Source organism: Triticum urartu, chromosome 6A (assembly GCF_056163025.1).
Source record: "Triticum urartu cultivar PI428250 chromosome 6A, HENAU_Tu73, whole genome shotgun sequence".
Lineage (NCBI taxonomy): Eukaryota > Viridiplantae > Streptophyta > Magnoliopsida > Poales > Poaceae > Triticum > Triticum urartu.
The window spans coordinates 117,758,497-117,780,106 of NC_141878.1; positions in this window are offsets into that span (position 1 = coordinate 117,758,497).

Genomic DNA, 21,610 nt, shown 5'->3' on the forward strand with positions numbered 1-21,610 from the left:
GCATTCAATAAATAGGAGAAGACAAGGCAATCTGGGCTCTTTTGTCAGATAAGCAATAATGCATATAAGAGCCATTTCAACACTTTAATTATGGTCTTCTCCTTCTACCCCCAAATAAAAGAAAAGAAATAAAACTATTTACACGGGAAAGCTCCCAACAAGCAAAAGAAGAACATGAAATCTTTTTGGGTATTCTGTTTAATTACCCTACAAGCATAGAAATTAAACTGATTAAAAGCTACAACTAATTTTATTGGTTTTTCTTAAGGTTTATTAAACACACAAGAAGAAAGCATAAAAAGGAAAATGAACTAGCATGGATGATACAATGAAAAAGTATGAGCACCGACATCTAGCAATGAGTGTGTGAGCATAAATGTAATGTCGGTGGGAAATACATACTCCCCCAAGCTTAGGCTTTTGGCCTAAGTTGGTCTATGGCCACAGCTGGCCTGGTGGATATCCATAATAATAGTTGGGGTTGTACTGCGATGCAGTGGCTATCGCCTGCTGAGCTGCAGCGTGGCGATGAGCGGCCTCCGCTCTCCTCTTGTACTCATCTGCCTCCTCTCTGGAAATGGTATATATTCCTCTTTCCTGATAATCAAAGAAGGCAGGAGCAGGGAGAGTAATACGGACAACACGGTGTCTATCAAAGATTAGTCGATACTGGAGAGGTGATTTGTTCCTCTCGACAAACTGGTGGTGAACCATAGCATTAAAATCTAGATAAGCAGGAGGTAATTCAATATCATCTTCGCGTATGGCTACACTAAGAAAATTAGCTATGCGGGTTGCATAAATTCCACCAAAGAAATCTCCATTAAATCTATTAAGATGCAACCAACGTGCAACAATGGCTCCCAAATTATAAGATTTGTCTCCTAAGACAACACTCCGAAGAATACTAAGGTCAGAGACACACATGTGACATGCCTCATCTTTACCATTAATGCATCTACCTATGAAGAGAGAAAAATAATGTATAGCAGGAAAGTGAGTGCTCCCTATGGTGGCTTGTGTTATATCTCTAGATTCTCCCACAGTTATACTAGCAAGAAAATCTCTAAATTCAGATTTGCGAGGATCCCTTATACTACCCCATTGTGGAAGTTTGCATGCAGTGGTAAAATCCTCTAAGTCCATAGTGTAAGAATTATCATAAAGATCAAACAGGATAGTTGGAGAATTACGTGAAGTTGAAAATTCAAACCTCATCACAAAGGTACTGGTGAGGTTGTGATACTGGCTGCACTTCTCTTCCTCGAAGCTCACAAGATCAGCATTACGCAAATATGCGCTGAATTCTTCCTTAATTCCCGCTCGATCCATAAAGTTCTCAGAAGGCCATTCACAAGGACGCACTGGAGTGTCTCTTGGTGGCTCGTCATCAGCATCACACATTGCAAGCCTGGCTCCTTGCTTCCTTGAAGAACCACCTTGGAACATTTTCCTAAGCATATTTCTTCCTCTGAAAAATTCTGATTTTTTTAGTAATTTCAAAATAAAAGTAAACCAAACTCAATAAAACTGATAACAACTACTCCTACAAGTGCCTAGGGCCTATATCATGCATCAAAATTACTTGGAACCATATAAATTTGACATGCAAGCTCAAGAACATGCTCACCTAAGCAGCAAAAATTTGCAATGAATAAAGCACTAGAACAAAAACTAATTGGACCAATGGAGGAGTCACATACCAAGGAACAATCTCCCCTAGCAGTTTTGTGAGAGGTGCTTTGAGCAAGGAGATAGAAAATGGCAGCAAAGTGAGCTAGAACTTGTGCTTGAGCTGGATATTCATGTTTGTGGGAGGAAGAAGAAGTGTATGGGTGAAAGGATAAGTGGAGGAGGGCCACCATGGGCCCATGAGGCAGGGGGCGCGCCCAGGGGGGTAGGGCGCGCCCTCCACCCTCGTGGGCAGGTGGTTGCCCCCCTGCTATGTTCTTAGTGCCAAATATTCTCAAATATTTTGGAAAAAATCATATTTAAATTTCAGGGCATTTGGAGAACTTTTATTTTCGAGGTATTTTTATATTGCACGGATAATCAGATAACAGACAGAAAAATATTTATTTTTATTTTATTTAATATAAATAACAGAAAGTAAAAGTGGGGTACAGAAGGTTGTGCCTTCTAGTTTCATCCATCTCATGATCATCAAAAGGAATCCACTAACAAGGTTGATCAAGTCTTGTTAACGAACTCATTCCGAATAACATGGAACCGGAGAAATTTCGAATAACACTATGTTACCTCAATGGGGATATGCACATCCCCAATAATAAGAATATCATATTTCTTCTTGACAGTAGGAAGAGGAAATTCAAAACCTCCAAATATAATTGATGGAATTTTTCCAATAGAGTTGATACTATGAACTTGAGGTTGTTTCCTCGGAAAGTGTACCGTATGCTCATTACCATTAACATGAAAAGTGACATTGCCTTTAGTGCAATCAATAACAGCCCCTACAGTATTCAAAAAGGGTCTTCCAAGAATAATAGCCATACTATCGTCCTCGAGAATATCAAGAATAACAAAGTCTGTTAAAATAGTAACATTTGCAACTACAACAGGCACATCCTCACAAATACCGACAGGTATAGCAGTTGATTTATCAGCCATTTGCAAAGATATTTCAGTAGGTGTCAACTTATTCAAATCAAGTCTACGTTATAAAGAGAGGGGCATAACACTAACACCGGCTCCAAGATCACATAAAGCAGTTTTAACATAGTTTCTTTTAATAGAGCATGGTATAGTGGGTACTCCGGGATCTCCAAGTTTCTTTGGTATTCCACCCTTAAAAGTATAATTAGCAAGCATGGTAGAAATTTTAGCTTCCGGTATCTTTCTTTTATTTGTAACAATTTCTTTCATATACTTAGCATAAGGATTCATTTTGAGCATATCAGTTAATCGCATACGCAAAAAGATAGGTCTAATCATTTCAGCAAAGCGCTCAAAATCCTCATCATCCTTTTTCTTGGAAGGTTTGGGAGGAAAAGGCATGGGTTTCTGAACCCAAGGCTCTCTTTCTTTACCATGTTTCCTAGCAACAAAGTCTTTCTTATCACAACGTTGATTCTTTGATTGTGGGTTATCAAGATCAATAGCAGGTTAAATTTCTATATCATTATCATTACTAGGTTGAACATCATCATGAACATTATTATTAACATTATTACTGGTTTCAGGTTCATTACCAGATTGACTTTCAGCATCAAAAATAGAAATATCATTTGGATTATCAGGTGTTTCAACAATAGGATCACTAGGAGCATGCAAAGTCCTATCATTTTTCTTTTTCTTCTTTTTAGACGAACTAGGTGCATCTATATTATTTCTCTGAGAATCTTGCTCAATTCTCTTAGGGTGGCCTTCAGGATACAAAGGTTCCTGAGTAATTCTACCAGTTCTAGTAGCCACTCTAACAGCATTATCATTATCTTTACTATTCAATTCATTAAGCAAATCATTTTGATATTTAAGTACTTGTTCTACTTGAGTGGTAACCATAGAAGCATGTTTACAAATAAGTTTAAGTTCACCTTTAACATTATCCATATAATCACCCAAGTGTTCAAGCATATTTGAATTGTATTTCAATTGTCTACCAAAATAAGCATTAAAATCTTCTTGCTTAGCCATAAATTTATCAAACTCATCTAAGCATGGGCTAGCAAATTTAGTAAATGGGATTTCAGCTTTATCATATCTATAGAGAGAATTTACCTGTACTACCTGTGTCGGGTTATCAAGACCATGAGTTTCTTCAATAGGCGGTAAATTAAGACCATGTATTTCTTCAATAGGAGGTAAATTCTTAACATCTTCAGCTTTAATACCCTTTTCATTCATAGATTTCTTTGCCTCTTGCATATCTTCAGGACTGAGAAATAGAATACCCCTCTTCTTCGGAGTTGGTTTAGGAATAGGCTCAAGAATTGGCTCCGGAGGTGTCCAATTATTTTCATTTGTCAACATATTATTCAATAGAATTTCAGCTTCATCCGGTGTTCTTTCCCTGAAAACAGAACTAGCACAACTATCCAGGTAATCTCTGGAGGCATCGGTTAGTCCATTATAAAAGATATCAAGTATTTCATTTTTCTTAAGAGGTTGATCAGGAAAAGCATTAATTAATTGGAGAAGCTTCCCCCAAGCTTGTGGGAGACTCTCTTCTTCAATTTGCACAAAATGATATATATCCCTTAAAGCAGCTTGTTTCTTATGAGCAGGGAAATATTTAGCAAAGAAGTAATAAATCATATCCTGGGGACTTCGCACACAATCAGGATCAAGAGAATTAAAACATATCTTAGCATCACCCTTTAATGAGAACGGAAATATTTGAAGGATATAAAAGTAACAAGTTCTCTCATCTTTAGTGAACAGGGTGGCTATATCATTCAATTCAGTAAGATGTGCCACAACAGTTTCAGATTCATAACCATGAAAAGGATCAGATTCAACCAAAGTAATTATATCAGGATCAACAGAGAATTCATAATCCTTATCAGTAACAAAGATAGGTGAAGTAGCAAAAGCAGGGTCAGGTTTCATTTTAGCATTTAGAGATTGCTTACTCCATTTAGCTAATAACCTTTTGAGTTCATTTCTATTCTTGCAAGCTAAAATAGCTAAAAGAAGCTTCTTGATCAAAAACATAACCCTTCGGAATAACAAGTGATTCTTCATCATCACTGTCATCAGTATCATCAGATTCAATATTTTCAATCTCTCTAGCTCTAGCAAGTTGTTCATCAAGAAAATCACTAAGTGGCACAATAGTATCAGGCATAGAGGTAGTTTCATAATAAGTAACATGCATAGCAGAAGTGGCATCATCAATAACATGCGACATATCAGAACGAATAGCAGAAGCAGGTGTAGGTGTCGCAAGCTTACTCAAAACAGAAGGTGAATCAAGTGCAGAGCTAGATGGCAGTTCCTTCCTCCCCTCGTAGTTGAGGGATAGATATTGGTTTTTGGATCTCTCAAGTTCTTCATAATGATAAGCAGATATATATCCCAAGTGACTCAAAGAATAGAGCTATGCTCCCCGGAACGGCGCCAGAAAATAGTCTTGATAACCCACAAGTATAGGGGATCACAACAGTTTTCGAGGGTAGAGTATTCAACCCAAATTTATTGATTTGACACAAGGGGAGCCAAAGAATATTCTCAAGTATTAGCAGCTGAGTTGTCAATTCAACCACACCTGGAAACTTAATATCTGCAGCAAAGTGTTTAGTAGCAAAGTAATATGATAGTAGTGATAACGGTAACAAAAGGTAACAGTAGTAAAAGCAATGTTTTTGGTATTTTGTAGTGATGATAGCAATAGCAACGGAAAAGTAAATAAGCGAACAACAATATATGGAAAGATCATAGGCAATGGATCAGTGATGGAGAATTATGCCGGATGTGGTTCATCATGTAACAGTCATAACCTAGGGTGACACAGAACTAGCTCCAGTTCATTGATATAATGTAGGCATGTATTTCGAATATAGTCATACGTGCTTATGGAAAAGAACTTGCAGAACACCTTTTGTCCTACCCTCCCGTGGCAGCGGGGTCCTTACGGAAACTAAGGGATATTAAGGCCTCCCGTTAATAGAGAACCGAACAAAGCATTAATAGATAGTGAATACATGAACTCCTCAAACTACGGTCATCACCGGTAAGTATCCCGATTATTGTCACCTCGGGGTTAACGGATCATAACACATAATAGGTGACTATAGACTTGCAAGATAGGATCAAGAACACTCATATATTGATGAAAACATAATAGGTTCAGATCTGAAATCATGGCACTCGGGCCCTAGTGACAAGCATTAAGCATAGCAAAGTCATAGCAACATCAATCTCAGAACATAGTGGACACTAGGGATCAAACCCTAACAAAACTAACTCGATTACATGATAGATCCCATCCAACCCATCACCGTCCAGCTAGCCTACGATGGAATTACTCACGCATGACGGTGAGCATCATGAAATTGGTGATGGAGGATGGTTGATGATGACGATGGCGACGGATTCCCCTCTGCAGGCCCCGAGTGGACTCTAGATCAGCCCTCCCGAGAAGTTTTAGGGCTTGGCGGCAGCTCCATATCGTAAAACGTGATGATTTCTTCTCTCTGAGTTTTTCTCCCCGAAACTCAATATATGGAGTTGGAGTTGGAGTCGGAGAGGCAATAGGGGGCCCACGAGGTAGGGGCACGCCCTAGGGGGGCTGGTGCGCCCCCACCCTCATGGAGAGGTGGTGGGCCCCCTGGCCTCCATCTTTTGCAGGTATTTTTCATATTTTCTGAAAGTGGCTTCGTGAAGTTTCAGGTCATTCCGAGAATGTTTGTTTCTGCACATAAATAACACCATGGTAATTCTGCTGAAAACAGCGTTAGTCCGGGTTAGTTCCATTCAAATCATGCAAGTTAGAGTCCAAAACAAGGGCAAAAGTGTTTGGAAAAGTAGATACGATGGAGACGTATCACTCACCCAAGGCAACAAAATTGTGGAAGCTTATTAGCAGGAATTTCTGGATTTATCCCGCAATGCTGAAGAAGACATTGCAACTAATGCACGCAGACAGGAGAAGTTCTGTGATGGCCTTCAAGCTGACATCAAGCTATCACTTTTAGTGCACGACTTTGCTGATTTCTCCACCTTGGTGAACAAGGCCATCAATGTCGAAACTGGTCTGCAGGAACACCAGAGCTCTCACAGGCGCAACCATGACACGAGCTCATCTTCGGGCCCATACTCGCAGAAGCGTAGGATATGGATTCCCAACATCATGTACCAGCCAACTGCACCTGCTCCAAGGAAGTCCTATGCTGCACCTCGTCTACCTCCTCCACCACCTAGGCAGCCAAGTCTTCCTGCACCACCACCCGAGCTCCTGCTCCCACTCCCAATAATGGTCTGTGCTTTAGGTGTGTACAACCAGGACACCGTGCTAGGGAATGAAACCAGAACCAGAATCAACTGGCCCTTCCCATAGCTGGCCGTGGAAGCAACCAGCCCTGCAACAACAATGCCAAGTCTTATGGTCGTGTTCATGCCAACCACGTTGATCTCAATGAAGTTCTAGACCAGCCTACTACTTTGATGGGTACACTCCTCGTAAATTCTGTACCAGCATTCATTTTATTTGATACATGAGCATCGCATTCGTTCATATCAGCTAAGTTTGCATTCATGCATGGCATTAAATAGGAAGAGATGAACACTGCGATAGTGGTACACACCGCTGCGGGCCAATGTCAAACCTCTATGGTAAGTCACAATGTTCCTGTTGAAATCAAAGGACTGGAATTCCTTGTCTCTCCCATCGTACCGAAGTCCTGTAGCATTGATCTCATTCTGGGAATGGATTGGTTGAAAGCGCGTACTGTTTCTATAGTTTGCGCCACTAAGACCGTCCATCTGCTACACCCTTCCGATGAAATAATAAGCTACAATGCCCGCATGGTTCAGAATGCTGGGGCAAGGCTATATGCGTTGAATGCATTGAATGGTGCACCACTCGAGGGCATTGAAAACATTCCCGTCGTGCGCGAATTCCTGGACGTCTTTCCTGAAGAACTTCCAGGGATTCCCCCTGCTAGAGCTGTCGAATTCATCATCGACTTGAAACCAGGCACCACTCCTATAGACAAACGACCCTACAAGATGCCACCGCAAGAACTCATTGAGCTTAAGGAGGAAATCAACAAATCTCTTCGCAAAGGTTTCATTCGCCCTAGTTGCTCTCCTTGGGGAGCACCTTCTCTCTTTGCTAAGAATAAGGATGGGACAAACTGATTGGTCCAAGATTATCGTTCTATTAACCAAGCCACCATTCAGAGCAAATATCCCCTCCCTCAGATCAATGATCTTTATGATCAACTGGCTGGTTCATCAGTGTTCTCCAAAATCGACTTGAGGTTGGGTTACCACCAGATCCGAGTTCATGAGGAGGATATCCCAAAGACCACCTTCGTGACTCGATATGGATCATACGAATACACCATCATGTCTTTCGGCTTAACCAATGCTCCGGCCACCTTCTCTCGTCTGATGAACTATATATTCATGGATTACCTCGACAAGTTCATCGTGGTTTATCTAGATGATATCCTGATATTTTCCAAGAACAAAGAAGAACATGCTGAACATCTTTGTCTTGTGCTGGAAAAGCTTCGAGAGCATCAACTATATGGCAAGTTCTCCAAGTGTGAATTCTGGCTACCCGAAGTAACCTATCTTGGGCATGTCATCTCCAAGGATGCTATTTCCGTCAACCCTGAACAAGTCTAGGCTATTCTCGATTGGACTCCTCCGAAGAATGTCAAGCAAGTTAGAAGTTTTCTCGGACTCACCAGCTATTGCCGTCGATTCACTGAGAACTTCTCCAACATTGCCAGGCCTCTGAATAACCTCTTGCATAAGGGCATCAAGTTCCAATAGACAGACAAGTGTCAGGAAATTTTCCAGGCACTCAAAGACAAGTTGACTTGTGCCCTAGTGCTTGATCTACCTGATACTAAGAAGGACTTCATCATTTACTGCGACGCTTCTTGTCAAGGATTAGGACGTGTCCTGATGTAGGAGCGAAAAGTGATTGTTCATGCCTCTCGTCAATTGCGCCCTCACGAAGAGAACTACCTAGTTCACGACCTCGAGCTTTCTGCTGTCATTCATGCACTAAAGCAGTGGCGACATTACCTTCTCGGTAATCGTTGCGAGATCTTCACCGACCACCAAAGTCTGAAGTATCTGTTTACTCAGCCAGACTTGAAACTCCGTCAGCACAGATGAATGGAGACCGTTGCAGACTTTGACTTGGGTATTTCCTATATCCAAGGCAAGGCTAATGTAATGGATGATGCCTTGAGCCGCAAGTCTTACTACAACCACCTCTAGGTTCGAAAAGTTCAGCCCTCGCTTGTCGAAGAATTTAGAAAGTTGAACCTTCATATTGTCCCTCCTGGTGCACTCGCTCCCCCTCCCCCAGAGTTCCAAAAGATGAATCTTCGTGTTGTTCCTTAGGGTTCTCTAAATACACTGGCTGTCGTACTAGATCTCATAGACGGTATCAAGACTATACAATATTATGACTCTAAAGTCAAGAATATTAAATGCTATCTCACAGAAGGAAAGCCCTCATTCTTCACTGTCACCGATGATGGCGCCTTGTACTTCAAAGGCCGCCTAGTGGTACCATGTTCGAGGAAAAACCTAGATCGGACTCAAAAGGTTATGAAATAAGCTCATGATATGCTTTTGTCTATTCATCCCGGTAGTACAAAGATGTACCAAGACATCCGTCAGAGATTCTGGTGGTCTAACATGAAGCAAGACATTGCTTGATATGTTGCTGAGTGTGATGTTTGCCTTCGTATCAAAGCAGAGCATCAAAGGCCTGCTGGAACTCTGCAACCTATCTCTATTCCTGAATGGAAATGGGACCATGTTGAAACGGACTTCGTCACTGGATTTCCCAAATCGTAGAAAGGTAATGATGCTGTTCTTGTCGTCATTGACCGGCTTTCTAAATTTGCACATTTTCTGGCGGTCAAAGAAACGATCACTGCTAGTCAGCTTGCAACTCTCTACATGTCTAGAATTGTTTCACTTCAAGGTATTCCACTGCTTATCAGTTCAGACCGCGATAGCTTGTTCAATTCAAGATTATGGGAAAGTTTCCAAGAAGCAATGGGAACTCATCTGTAACAGCCTGATTTTTGTCCCTTTCTTTTTCTTTTGTTTTTCTGAGGTTTTTGCCTGAGATTCTCTTTTTTCATGGCTTTGTGGTCTGGAAACTGAAGAAGATGCACTCTTCTTTGCTTCCAGAGTGGCTTGTCATACCCAAATCCTTCCCTAGACCCTGTCATTTTCATCCTAGCCCAAATCCCAATATTCTTTTATTGGGAATATTCCTTTTCTATTAAAGGAATAACTCAAATTGCCCTAGGTTGTGAAGCAACCTTTATTTCCATCACTCCTAAAATTCCCAAATAATTCTCATAAATTGTTTGGGTCATATCTTTCTCAAATATGGCAAAATATTTCATTTGTCATGTTCATCATCATGCTCAAATAATTCATTTCCTATTTTGTCCTAAATGGCACATTGTGAAGGAAGTGCTATTTTCCTTTCCCAATTGACCTAAAACTCCTTGGACACATTTTCCTGTCCATATCATTGCCACATGCCAAAATTCAACTTTATTTGCCTAGGCAATCTTCCTCAGTGATCTTTCAAAGTTTCTGTCAAACAGAAGCCCCTGTGAAGGAAGTACTAGCTAGGTGCATTAAAATGAGTTGAAATTTGGCATGACTCTTCATGTGCTCATATAATTAGCCTCCTCCAAATTTCAGCTCCATCCCTTGATCTATTTGAGCACAGGACCAAATCTTTGATTCTGGCAATATTTTCAGGTTGTGAAGCAAGTGCAGTTTATATTGCTTCATTAATTCTGGGAAAATACCAGATTGTTCTCCTACTCAAATAAAAACTCTCCACCCATTTTGGCAACATTTCACGTAGCCAATAATTCTCCAAAATTCTTGCAAGATTCTGGTCAGTGAAGATAGCTGTGAAGCAATACCATTTTGGTGAATCCAATTGGTATGAAACTTATATACATCTTTATATGATCAAATCATGAAGCCTTGCCGAATTTGAGATCAAGTTGACACTCCATGTGAGTGCATCATCGAAAATCTCATTTTTGACCAGATTTGGCAGTTGCAAAGGAACTCCATTAATCCTTGATCCAAATCTTCTCAAAATTTCCAGGATGAAAGTTCTTTTTACCCTAAACCTCGCAGACAAACTCTATGGCTCCAAAACCCTTCCTGTTGATCACTAGTTCTCACACAAGTTTACTGCAGTAAACTTCAGAGACTGCTTACCGTTTAACCAGATCACTTCCCCCTCTGTCAGCCCCTCCGCCAGCTCTCGTCGCCACGCGCCCACGAGAGACCTGTAGCCGACCGTCTCTATTCGCGCCATGGATTCTTCCTCCTCTTGTCCCCGAGCTCTGCTCGTCCCTGTGCATCGCTGTAGCTATGCTGCACCTCTTCGTCTCCTTCCCCGAGCTCATGCGCGAGCACACGCGTCCGCGGCGCCGGCCACGCGTCCGCGTCGACGCCAGCATGGCTCCTCCATCGCCCGGCTATATATAGCCCTCCCCCGAGCCGTTTGAGCACACCACCAGCCTCACCCCTCCTCTCTAAGCCTCCCTGACCTCTCCTCTAAGCTCCAGGAGCTCTCCTCTCCGCGTTTGGCCGCCATGGCCACCGTCTCGGTCAACTCAAATTCCGGCAAGCCGGAGCTCTTCTCCTCCTTCTACTACCACCATTAGACCACCTAGACTCCAATGCACCTCTCCCTTGTCTCAGCTCGACGGCGGGTCGACCTTGGCCTCGACCCCAACTCCGGCCGAGCCGCCACCTTCCGCAGCCTTCGCCTCCGCCGTTCCTGAGCTCTCCGGTCACCGCGCTGCCCTGGGATGAGTTGGCCTCATCGCCCTAAGCACGTGGGTAGGTCGGGCGCCACCTGCTGTGGCCGGAGTCGCCGGCAAACCTCGTCGGGGCCGGCTCTGCCTTGGCCAGGTGCGGGCGCAGGCGAAGAGAAGAAGGAGACAACCCCCTACCCATCAGCTGGCCGCGGGCCCCGCGCGTCAGCCACACATGCATAGGCCCCACCCCTTAATCATCCCCTCCGAGAGAGAACTGTTTTGACAAATCTTTCCACGACTTCCACTACAAAAAAATACACTTCCATGATGATACGTGTTTGTCATAGTAGGTCACGTTTTTTGTCATGCATGTACATCCATGATAAATTTATGACCGAATCAAGATAGTCATACCTGGGCTATCGTAGAAGTGTTCCATGAAATTACAAAAATTATCATCACAGAAGTGTCCACTTCCATGACGATAAATCGCGCGTCACAGAAGTGCTTTCATCAATGGTGACCGACACGTGGCATCCACCGTAATGGAACACCGTTAAGCTATCGGGTCGGGTTTTGGATCCGATAACCCGTTAACAGCCCCGACCAATGGGGATTTTCCACGTGTAAAATCATCATTGGCTGGAGGAAACACGTGTCGGCTCACCGTTGGGACAGATGTCATCCGCTCATTGGACCGACGGCGCCTATGATACGGCGACACGTGGTACGGCCCAACAAAGGCCAATTCCTGTGAAAAGGCCGGCCCGTTTGACTTGGTCAAAAGGTGGCGGGCCGGCCCACGGAAAGCCTGTTAATGGCCTGTTCGCATATAGCCCATTTACAGCCCGCTAACCCAGGGCCCGTTACGCCCTTTCCGAATTAGGCCCAGTAGCGTCATCTGGGCCGTCCAATATGATTCAGCCCGTTTTAACTTCCGGCCCATGTGTGGCCCATGACTTCTTTCGGCCCATATGAGGACCTTTGTAACTCCCTGCCCATTAACGGCCCGTGGTGAAACTGGCCCGTAATGAACAGTTTATCACTTTATACCCATTAACGACCCATTATTCCATTGGGCTGTTGAGGGAGTCCTGGATTAGGGGGTCTCCAGACAGCCGGACTATATCCTTTGGTCGGACTGTTGGACTATGAAGATACAAGATTGAAGACTTCGTCTCATGTCCGGATGTGACTCTACTTGGCGTGGAAGGCAAGCTAGGCAGTACGGATATCTCCTCCTTTGTAACCGACCTTGTGTAACCCTAGCCCCCTCCGGTGTCTATATAAACCGGAGGGTTTTAGTCTGTAGGACAACATACAGTCATACCATAGGCTAGCTTCTAGGGTTTAGCCTCTCCGATCTCGTGGTAGATAAACTCTTGTAATACTCATATCATCAAGAATAATTCAAGCAGGACGTAGGGTTTTACCTCCATCAAGAGGGCCCGAACCTGGGTAAAACATCGTGTCCCCTGCCTCCTGTTACCATCCGCCTTAGACGCACAGTTCGGGACCCCCTACCCGAGATCCGCCGGTTCTGACACCGACATTGGTGCTTTCATTAAGAGTTCCTCTGTGTCATCGCCGTTAGGCTTGATGGCTCCTACTATCATCGATAGCGATGCAGTCCAGGGTGAGACTTTTCTCCCCGGACAGATCTTTGTGTTCGGCGGCTTCGCACTGCGGGCCAACTCGCTTGGCCATCTGGAGCAGATCGAAAGTTACGCCCCTGGCCGCCAGGTCAGGTTTGGAAGCTTAAGTTACACGGCCGATATCCGCGGAGACTTGATCTTCGACGGATTCAAGCCCCTGCCTTGTGCTCCACGCGGTCACGATGAGTACAATTTAGCTCTACCATCGGACTGTATTCTGGAGATCGCACCGGCAGCCGCTCCGAGCCTCAATTTGGAGCCAGTTGCGCCATCCATGGACGGGTGGATAGACCCCGTCACGGAGGCCGTATCCTCAGCAGCGATCGAGCCGAATATCGACCTTACCCTTCACGAGAGCCGTGTTGCCAAACTGCCGGATCCTTCTTCGGCCACGGACTCCGAACCGCCTGCGCCCATTCCTATCAAATCCGATTGGGCGCCGATCATGGAGTTTACCTCCGCGGATATTTTTCAGCACTCGCCCTTCGGCGAAATACTGAACTCATTAAGATCTCTCTCCTTGTTAGGAGGATCCTGGCCGAACTATGTCCGGCAGGATTGGGATGCGGATGAGGAAGAAATTCGCCGCCCACCCACCACGCACTTAGTAGCCACTCACGTCCGACTATGCTCTGGCGAGGCCAGCGATCACGGGAAGGCGCGGGAACACGACGAGGGAGGAGCAGACGAGCAACAATAGCGCAAAGGGTAAGAGGGGCAAACGGGCATAGAGGAGAAGCTGCCGAACGCCATTAAAGCCTTGTCGCCTACAACTCGCTCATGGGCGCGCGGCGACAAGCACCGATGGAGAAGTGGACGGAGGAGGAAGTGGCTCCAGGAGGACGGCGACGACGCGGGGAACACGATAGACAGGCCCGTGCTCGCTGACACGGTGAGCAGAGAAGGGGCCCGAGCAAAAAGACGCTCTGGACGCGGCCGGTGCATGCCAAAGCGGTGGTCACCGCGTGCACTGGTGCCCACAGTGCCACAAGCTAAGCCAAACAATGTCTGAGTGGATTCCTTCTTGGGAAGGTTGCAACTGTGGTGGTAGTTTGGTAAAAAGGGCTCTAGTTAAATGGTAAGCTACCTCTCAAGTTTACTGCAGTAAACTTAGTCGTGTAATGCTGATCAACAGGGAAGTGATTGGAGCGAGAGAGTTTGTCTGGGGGGTTTAGCTTAGGAAGGACTAAAATCCTGTAAATTTTGAGATGATTTGGACCAAGATACACCATAGTTGCTTCACAACTGCATATTTAGTCCAGAATCAAGATTGGGATGATGCACACCCCTGGAGCATCAATTGAGATCAGATTTCGCAAGGCTTAGGGATATGGACATAGGAAGATGCTGTAAAACTTTCATACCAAATGGACTTGCTAACATGGTACTTGTTTCACAAACATCTCCTATGTCTTGAAACTTGAGAAAATTCCTCAAGGAAAATGGCTAAATGAAATGAGCCAAAACTTTGTGGAGATGGATCATGTGGATAGGAGAAGGTCTGGAAAAAGTTTCAGACAAAATGGAGCAAGATAAAATATACTTGTTTCACAAACTGAAAGTTTTGACAGAACCCAAGAATTGCTCCTGTGCTCACATAGTTCAATTAAAAGAACTGAATTTGGGTGGAGGCTAATTATTTGAGATACTTGAGAGTATGGAAAAGTTTCATCCCATTTGGAAACTCTATGAAGGTACTTCCTTCACAAAGTTGTGTTCTGGTCAGAAACTTTGAAAAATTGCACAGGGAGCTAGGATGAATGGATTGAGCTCATATTTGGCATCCATGGGTTACTTAACAATGTTAATCATCCTGCCAAATTAAAGCTCAATTGGAATTAGGAATAAAGCACTTCCTGTGCAAAAGTTCAAAGAAGGAAGAAACTTGCATTGGATCATGTGCTCCATTTTTGATATATGGAACATGAGATAAGGATGGAACTAGTGATTATATATAAAGGACAAGCTCCACAATTTATGTGGGAATTTTATCTGCTATAAAAATGGTAGTTCCTTTAGAAAGTGGCATAAATGCAATATTGGCATTAAATAAGAAAATGCAATTTTCCTTATTTAATTATGACCAATATATTTGCCAGAGCTTGGATTAGTCATAAGCATCAATTCCACCAATTCTCATGAATTTAGGAGATGGCTAGTTATGCCTTTGGACTTTATTCCTCAAAAAGGCAAGAAAAGGAATAAATCACAATTCAAAAATATTGCATGGGACTTAGCAATATTTTTGCACATCCAAGGCTCAGAAAGATATGAGGATCTCTGGGAACAATTGGGAGGATCAACAGATCAAGGAGAATGATGGATCCTTTGTAAGCACAAAGGACATATCCAAATTCCAAAAATTTAGAATTAGGGTTTGTGAGGGTTGAGATGAACCAAATGAGGGCTTGCCCACTGACACATACATGGGCAAGGTTTTTGGAAATGTTGAAAATGACAAGAATTGTTAGAGTCATCCAGCAAACTCAGGAGAAATTTTTGTAAAAATGAGTGCGAGGAAGGAATAACACCACAAAAATTGATAACCCAATTTTGGGGTTGTTACAGTATGCCGTGTACGAGTAGTACCATGACTTTAACCAGGAGCAGTACCGTGCCATCGTCCACCTCTACTCTCGGGAGTATGACTCCACTACCGTGCTACACACTGCTCATGGTGTTGGAGTGACTATCGATATGGCAGTCCACGATGCTGCTTATGCTTCTCTAACACGTCTTCGTGGAGAGTATCGGGAGCTGCACACCTCCCCTTTCAGGCACATTGCTATCACATCCGATGTTGGTGTAGAGGGATACTACACTGCTGCCTACTCCACTATCACGGCTACCTCTTGAGCACGGCGTTGGTTTTCCCTTGAAGAGGAAAGGGTGATGCAGCAAAGTAGCGTAAGTATTTCCCTCACTTATTGACAACCAAGGTATCAACCTAGTAGGAGACTACACACAAGTCCCTCGTACCTACACAAACAAATAAGAACCTCAGAACCAATGCGATAAAGGGGTTTTCAAGCCCTTCACGGTCACTTACGAGAGTGAGATCTGATAGAGATAATAATAATAATAAGATAAATATTTTTTGTACTTTTATGATATAGATTGAAAGTAAAGATTGCAAAGCAAAATAGATTGGAAACTTATATGATGGAAAATAGACCTAGGGGCCATAGGTTTCACTAGTGGCTTCTCTCAAGATAGCATAAATATTACGGTGGGTGAACAAATTATTGTCGAGCAATTGATAGAAAAGTGCATAATTATGAGAATATCTAGGCATGATCATGTATATAGGCATCACGTCCACGAGAAGTACACCAAAACGATTCTGCATCTACTACTATTACTCCACACATCAACCGCTATCCAGCATGCATCTAGAGTATTAAGTTCATAAGAACAGAGTAACACATTAGGCAAGATGACATGATGTAGAGGGATAAACTCAAGCAATATGATATAAACCCCATCTTTTTATCCTCGATGGCAACAATACAATACGTGCCTTGCTGCCCCTGCTGTCATTGGGAAAGGACACCACAAGATTGAACCCAAAGCTAAGCACTTCTCCCATTGCAAGAAAGATCTATCTAGTAGGCCAAACCAAATTGATAATTCGAAGAGACTTGCAAAGATAACCAATCATACATAAAAGATTTCAGAGAAGAATCTAACATTGTTCATAGATAAAGTTGATCATAAACCCACAATTCATCGGATATCGACAAACACACTGCAAAAAGAGTTGCATCAAATAGATCTCCAAGAAGATCGAGGAGAACATTGTATTGAGATCGAAAGAGAGAGAAGAAGCCATCTAGCTAATAACTATGGACCCGAAGGTCTGAAGTAAACTACTCACACATCATCGGAGAGGCTATGGTGTTGATGTAGAAGCCCTCCGTGATTGATTCCCCCTCCGGCGGAGCTTCAGAAAAGGCCCCAAGCTGGGATCTCTTGGGTACAGAAGGTTGCGGCGGTGGAAATAGGGCTTCGTGGTGCTCCTGGATGTTTTCGGGGTATATGGATATATATATAGGAGGAAGAAGTAGGTCGGTCGAGCCATGAGCGGCCCACGAGGGTGGAGGGCGTGCCCAGGGGGGTAGGTGCGCCCCCTGCCTTGTGGCCTCCTTGTTGATATCTTTACGTCCACTCCAAGTCCTCTGGATCACGTTTGTTCCAAAAATAACTCTCCCGAAGGTTTCATTCCGTTTGGATTCAGTTTGATATTCCTTTTTTGCGAAACACTGAAATAGGCAAAAAAAGAGCAATTTGCACTCGGCCTTGGGTTAGTAGGTTAGTCCCAAAAATAATATAAAAGTGTATAAATAAGCCCATTAACATCCAAAACAGATAATATAATAGCATGGAATAATAAAAAATTATAGATACGTTGGAGACGTATCAAGCATCCCCAAGCTTAACTCCTACTCGTCCTCGAGTAGGTAAATGATTCAAAAAAACAGAATTTTTGATGTGGAATGCTACCTAGCATAATTCTCAATGTAATTTTCTTTATTGTGGCATGAATGTTCAGATCCGAAAGATTCAAGACAAAAGTTTAATATTGACATAAAAATAATAATACTTCAAGCATACTAACAAAGCAATTATGTCTTCTCAAAATAACATGGCCAAAGAAAGTTATCCCTACAAAATCATATAGTCTGGCTATGCTGCATCTTCACCACACAAAATATTTAAATGATGCACAACCCCGATGACAAGCCACACAATTGTTTCATACTTTTGGTGTTCTCAAACTTTACAATCTTCACACAATACATGCGCATGAGCCATGGACATAGCACTATAGGTGGAATAGAATGGTGGTTGTGGAGAAGACAAAAAGGAGAAGATAGTCTCACATCAACTAGGCGTAGCAACGGGCTATGGTGATTCCCATCAATATATATCAATGTGAGTGAGTAGGGATTGCCATGCAACGGATGCACTACCGCTATAAGCGTATGAAATCTCAAAAAGAAACTAAGTGGGTGTGCATCCAACTTGCTCGCTCACGAAGGCCTAGGGCATTTGAGGAAGCCCATCATTGGAATATACAAGCCAAGTTCTTTAATGTAAAATTCCCACTAGTATATTACAGTGATAACATAGGAGACTCTCTATCATGAAGATCATGGTGCTACTTTGAAGCACAAGTGTGGTAAAAGGATAGTAACATTGTCCCTTCTCTATTTTTTGTCATTTTTTTATTTGGGCCTCTTCTCTCTTTTTTATGGCCTCTTTTTTTATTTTTTTTCGTCCGGAGTCTCATCCCGACTTGTGGGGGAATCATAGTCTCCATCATCCTTTCCTCACATGGGACAATGTTCTAATAATGATGATCATCACACTTTATTTACTTACAACTCAATTCTTAGAAAAAAATATGACTCTATGTGAATGCCTCCGGTGGTGTACCGGGATGTGCAATGACTCATGAGTTAGATTTATGAAATAATTATGAATGGTGGCTTTGCCACAAATACTATGTCAACTACATGATCATGCGAATCAATATGAGAATGATGAAGCGTGTCATAACAAACAGAATGGTGGAAAGTTGCATGGCAATATATCTCGGAATGGCTATGGTAATGCCATAATAGGTGGGTATGGTGGCTGTTTTGAGGAAGGTATATGGTGGGTTTATAGTACCGGCGAAAGTTGTGCGGTACTAGAGAGGCTAGTAATGGTGGAAGGGTGAGAGTGCGCATAATCCATGGACTCAACATTAGTCATAAAGAACTCACATACTTATTGCAAAAAATTATTAGTTATCGAAACAAAGTACTATGCGCATGCTACTAGGGGGATAGATTGGTAGTAAAAGACCATCGCTCGTCCCCGACCGCCACTCATAAGGAAGACAATCAATAAACAAATCATGCTCCGACTTCATCACATAACAGTTCACCATACGTGCATGCTACGGGAAACACAAACTTTAGAACAAGTATTTCTCAAATTCACAACTACTCAACTAGCATGACTCTAATATCACCATCTTCATATCTCAAAACAATCATCAAGTATCAAACTTCTCATAGTATTCAATGTACTTTTTATGATAGTTTTTATTATACCCATCTCGGATGCCTATCATATTAGGACTAATTTTATAACCAAAGAAAATTAACATGCTGTTCTAAAGGACTCTCAAAATAATATAAATGAAGAATGAGAGATCAATAATTTATATAAAATAAAACCACCACCATGCTCTAAAAGATATAAGTGAAGCACTAGAGCAAAATTACCTAGCTCAAAAGATATAAGTGAAGCACATAGAGTATTCCAATAAATTCAAATTCATGTGTGTCTCTCCCAAAAGGTGTGTACAGCAAGGATGATTGTGGTACACTAAAAAGCAAATACTCAAATCATACAAGACGCTCCAAGTAAAACACATATCATGTGGTGAATAAAAATATAGCCTCAAGTAAAGTTACCGATAGAAGAAGACGAATGAGGGGATGCCTTCCGGGGCATCCCCAAGCTTAGGCTTTTGGTTGTCCTTGAATTTTACCTTTGGGTTCCTGGGGCATCCCTAAGCTTAGGCTCTTGCCACTCCTTATTTCATAATCCATCAAATCTTTATCCAAAACTTGAAAACTTCACAACACAAAACTTAAACAGAAAATCTCATGACCTCCGTTAGTATAAGAAAACAAACCACCACTTAAGGTACTGTAATGAACTCATTCTTTATTTTTTTTGGTGTTAAACCAACTGTATTCCAACTTCTCTATGGTTCATAACCTCCGATACTAGCCATAGATTCATCAAAATAAGCAAACAACACACGAAAAATAGAATCTGTCAAAAACAGAACAGTCTGTAGTAATGTGTAGGTTTTGAATACTAATGTAACCCCAAAAATTCTAAAATAAATTGCTGGACGTGAGTAATTTATCTATTAATCATCTAAAAAAATAATAAACCTAATATCACTCGGCAGTAAAAAATGGCAGCAAATCTCGTGAGAGCTAAAGTTTTTGTTTTTTACAGCAAGATCGCTAAAACTTTCCCCAAGTCTTCCCAAAGGTTTGACTTGGCACAAACACTAATTAAAAGCATAAAAGCACATCTCAACAGAGGCTAGATGAATTATTTATTGAATAACAGCAAGGAAAAATATTGGGTTGTCTTCCAATAAGCGCTTTTCTTTAAATCCTTATAGCTGGCATAAGATTTCAACGATGCTCACATGAAAGACAAGAATTGAAGCACAAAGAGAGCATCATAAAACACGTGACAAACACATCTAAGTCTAACATAATTCCTATGCATAGGCATCTTATAGGCAAACAAATTATCAAGGCAAGCAAAAACGAGCATATGCAAGGAAGCAGAAAGAAACAATAGCAATCTCAACATAACGAGAGGTAATTTAGTAACATGAAAATTTCTACCACCATATTTTCCTCTCTCATAATAATTACATGTAGGATCATAATCAAATTCATCAATATAGCTATCACAAAACGTATTATTAACACGATCCACATGTATGCAAAGTTGACACTCTTCCAAAATAGTGGGATTAACATTAACTAAAGTCATGACCTCACCAAACCCACTTTTATCAAAAACTTCATAAGATTGAACATTCTCCAAATATGTGGGATCTAAAGTTGACACTCTTACAAACACACTTTCAATATTTTTGCAAACATTATTATCAATCTCATATTCATCATGGGGCTTAAATAAATTTTCAAGATCAAAAGAAGTATCACCCCAATAATGATCATTGCAACAAGTAGTAGACATAGAAAAACTAGAATCCCCAAGCTTAGGGTTTGGAATATTATAAGCACAATTGACATTAATAGAATTTATACTATAATCATTCCAATCATTCTTTTTATTCAAAGATACATCGTGAATCACTCCATAAAGTACTTCATCACAATTTTCAGATTCACGAATTTCAAGCAAAACTTCATAATGATAATCTAGTGCACAAAACTCACTAGCAATTGGTTCATCATAATTGGATCTCTTAAAAATATTAGCAAGCGAATGAGGATCCATAGATCTTAGGTTCTCTATTTAGCAATAAATACACAATTATTCCAACCAAACAAGCAAACGAGCCAAGTAAGAAAACAAGGCAAACGAAAAGACGAAAAGAAGAAGGGCGAAGAAGAGGCAAGGGTGAAGTGGGGGAGAGGAAAAGGAGAGGCAAATGTCAAATAATGTAATGTGAGGGATAAGAGTTTGTGATGGGTACTTGGTATGTCTTGACTTGTGCATAGATCTCCCTGGCAATGGCACCAGAAATCCTTCTTGCTACCTCTTGAGCATTGCGTTGGTTTTCCCTTGAAGAGGAAAGGGTGATGCAGCAAAGTAGCGTAAGTATTTCCCTCACTTTTTGAGAACCAAGGTATCAACCTAGTAGGAGACTACACACAAGTCCCTCGTACCTACACAAACAAATAAGAACCTCGGAACCAATGCGAT